At 35.8% G+C, this 3,698-nt stretch overlaps 1 long non-coding RNA gene across 1 annotated transcript; it reads left to right on the forward strand.

The window, feature by feature from the left end:
- The first annotated feature begins 1,516 nt into the window (after positions 1 to 1,516).
- On the forward strand, positions 1,517 to 3,360 carry LOC129305876 (uncharacterized). The gene is made up of 3 exons (XR_008592054.1): positions 1,517 to 1,638; positions 2,212 to 2,300; positions 3,124 to 3,360. It is a non-coding gene; the product is annotated as an uncharacterized LOC129305876 (long non-coding RNA).
- Positions 3,361 to 3,698: the final 338 nt, after the last annotated feature.

A 3,698-nucleotide genomic window follows, 5' to 3' on the forward strand; every position in this document is an offset into this window, starting at 1 on the left:
TGACTAATGTTTGAATTAATTATGGTTGATTAATTTTTGAATTTCTTATGTTACAAATAAATGGCTTTAGATTTTAAGTCCACTAAAATCCCTCCATCAGATCCCACTACAACTTCTCCTGATACTCCATCATCATAAAAAAAAACTAAAGTAGGAATATAATAATATCCAACGGGGCCTACCAATCATGGAAGAACTTATAAAAATAAGAGCTGCAGGGAAAAAATAGCAATGCAATGGAACAAGAAAGGGCAAGCCATCAAATCTACAAAGTTTATAAGTTATATCAGGTTGGTGGAAAAGACAACTATACCTATCATGTAGAAATCATGGTGTAAAGTTGATTAAGCCATGATGGACATTATTTAGGAGACTATGGCTATAAGTGGCATTTTACTAAGTTATATTCTGTTATAGTAGTTTAAATTAATGCATCTAACATATTTATTTTATTTTGCAGTCAGGATTTAAAATAGACGAGAGCAAGAAGGATTTTGTCCTTCAAAAGGCTAGGAGGGCATTATAGTCTTTCAGACATTTTATCACACAGAAATATTTGAAAGGCCCTGATGCTGAATTTGTAGCCCGAATTCCTCCCCTATTACAGCTTTTAGTAAACTAGGAGATTAGGATGCTTTTGTTGTCTCTCGGCACAAGAAGGAATTCAAGGTATTTGTATTTCTAAGATTTAAATTTTGGTTCCTTTTATTGAATGTATATATGTGTACTAACAAAATATTTTTGTTATTGATTAAAAGAATTGAGCGCTCAGAATAAGGAGGGAGTGGCTAAGAGAGTAGAGAGGTTGGGGTATGTAGGCATGGAGCAAAAACAAGTAGAGGCCGAGGGATCAGATGTTACCATATCCTACCAAGACTTTAGGTATTGGCACGAACAAACAAAGATGGAGTCATTGACAACCCTGATGTGAAAGAGGTTATTGAAAAAAATATAAGTGTTATTATTATCTATCAATTAATAAATGATTATGAAAATGCATGGTAATCAGCTCTACTTTGTATAGGATTCCTTCTCTCAAGAAGTCTCATATGGCAAGCTTCCTGAGCATGAGGATATCTTGGCTAGAGCATTAGGGACCCTTAACCACCCTGGTAGTGTCAAGGGTGTAAGCTTCAGTGTCATGAAGGAGGAATACTTTAGCAAGATTAAGAAGCGAACATCAGCTTCTTTGTCCAAGGTCCAAGAGCTGAGAGCAGACCAAGCTTGTAACATCCTAAAAATTTTAAGACTCAAATTTATTTAAAAAAAATAAACAAAAATAAAATAAAATATCTATAATTAAATTAAAATTTAGAATAATTTAATAGAGGCCCAGAGTTCAAATTTTACTAAGCAAAAGTTTGGTTTTATTTGATTTTTAACTATGGGAAAAATTACCAAAGTTGACCCGGGCTTTTGTGCAATAATAAAAAATGTTGGGCCCTTTCTTGTAATTTTCCCCAAAGTTTTTGACCAGCATTTTAAGGAGCAAACTGATGCAGAAACGCAGAAAAAATGAGAAAGGAAGCAAACGCACAAACGGGAGAGAGAGAGAGAGGAAGAAGAGAAGAGAAAGGGAGGGAGTTAGGCTTGGATCTAGGAGTCTTTGCGACCGTTGCGAGCTCGGCTACACGATAGGTAAACTCCCTACTTCAATCCTCTTCTCTTTCTCTTGATTTTCTTCAATTTTTGGAAGAGGAAATTTTTGGATTTTGATCCCAAAGGCTTTATTCTTGTAAGCTTTTGTTTCTTTGGATTCTAGGGAGCATGTTTTGAGTTTCTATATAGTGATCTAATGTTTTGAGTGAATAATTGGATGAAAAGAGGTGTTTTGGGCACAAAATAAACCTTGAGAAATTGGGTTTTTGCTCCTCAATGGTTTAAGCCTATTGATTTAGTTATAATTTTGCTATTTGAGCCCAATAAGATTTAAATTAAGGTTTGGTTTTCATTATAAGGGCTAATGGTGAAAGTTGGTGGCACTAAGTAAAGGTTTTTAATTGATTAAAAAAATTATATAAATTGAAAATTAGCTTAGTGATGGCTAATAAATGGTTTTGGTGGTTAAGTGATACTATGTGAATGGTTGGTTTAATATATGGACCATTAGGGTGGATTATGACTCATTGACCTAAGTTGTGTGGTATAAGTTATAGTCTTCATTAATACTATTTGTCATGATAAGTGATGTGGATCACTTATATGTTGTAGAAAATTGTTGGTGGAACTTATTGAGAAGTAAGGAACAAGCCGAGCCCTATTTTGTACAAGGGGAACTCTTTTAGTACCAAAGGGTTGAGGTAACAGGGGAATTTATATTTCTTATTACTTTGTTTTAGCTATTTTTGAATAAATATTACTAGTTATCATGCATTACATGTTTTAAAAGATTAAATGTGCTTTATAAGGGGTTATGGGGTACTACTTTGATTATAGTGCAAATATGTTTTCTAATTGTTTAATAACAATGTTTTTATGGAAATGAGATTTATAAATATTATACTATTTTAGAGTGTTGAATGGTCAATACTCAGGAAAGGTAGACAAGAGTAAAAGGCATGATCTCGGTGGGAGTTCACCAATGAGAAGGTGTGGATTTTTGATATTCTATGGCACACTGTCAGTACTCAGTGTTGTCTTACGTATTGTGGGCTCAGTGCACTAAAGTGGTTAGTGTATTGAGTGTTTGACACCTCTCAGTGGGGGAGGGAATCCGACATATGAAGTGTGAGGTTGAGTGCCTAGGCCAAGGTAGCCCTCACATGGAGAGTAAGTCGGGCTGGCTCTGGGAGGGAGTTAGCTTTGACTGCTCAGGATTCACGTCGAAGGGGCATAGGCGGTTCGGTGGATTAGATCATGCCTTAGATTATGTTTTGTGCCTGTGGAGGTACAAGTAGGTATAAGGTTTACCTGCGAGTTAAAGAGTGCCAGGGGGCATTCTGTTGGTCATGAAAGGCCATACCGGCCTAGGTCATGCATTCATGCATTTTAAATGGCTAAATTATATACTATGTTGAATTTATTATTCATTTATTTAATTATGGCTTACTTTGTAATAATCAATATAGATTTCACTGTTACTGAGACTGTGGTTGTCTCACCCCTTTCTTTTCAATATTCTAGGTCCAGGCGAAGGATCCAGTGGTGGACGGGGAAAAGAGCAAAGCTAGGGGTTTGCTTGTGATTTGTAAAGAACTGCAACCCCTTTCTTTTGAGCAAATATATTGTAATGTATTTAAGATTAGGGTGCCAGTAGGATATGATTATGTGTGTGTGTGTGAATATGTGTGGATTGTGTGCTTGTGTATGAATTTTTGTCTGTTTGCAGACTTGTGGCTAGGAAACTTGGTTATGGTGTGTGGTTTTGATGGATTTACTTAGTAGACCAAGTTTCTATTACAAGCAGATCTTTATTTTGATATATATGTGATTTTATAAGTAAATACAAAGTGGTTGCATTGCAAATGGTGTGCTATGGGAAAACATACAGCTTGGATAGAGAGAGTGGGTGCGTGGGCCCCACAAGGAGCTCTGAGCCAAGTGAAAATGTTTAGCATATGTATTTATATAAATACATGGTATTTGGATTGATTTGTGACCACTCTTGTATGATTTGTGCATTTTGGGGGTTTAGGGTCCATTTTAGGAAATGGCACCCGGGTGGTCAAATTTTGATGTATGGGGGTTTTCCATCATTT

Source organism: Prosopis cineraria, unplaced genomic scaffold (genome assembly GCF_029017545.1).
Source record: "Prosopis cineraria cultivar Desert tree isolate PC_DT_omini unplaced genomic scaffold, ASM2901754v1 PC1, whole genome shotgun sequence".
Taxonomy (NCBI): Eukaryota; Viridiplantae; Streptophyta; class Magnoliopsida; order Fabales; family Fabaceae; genus Prosopis; species Prosopis cineraria.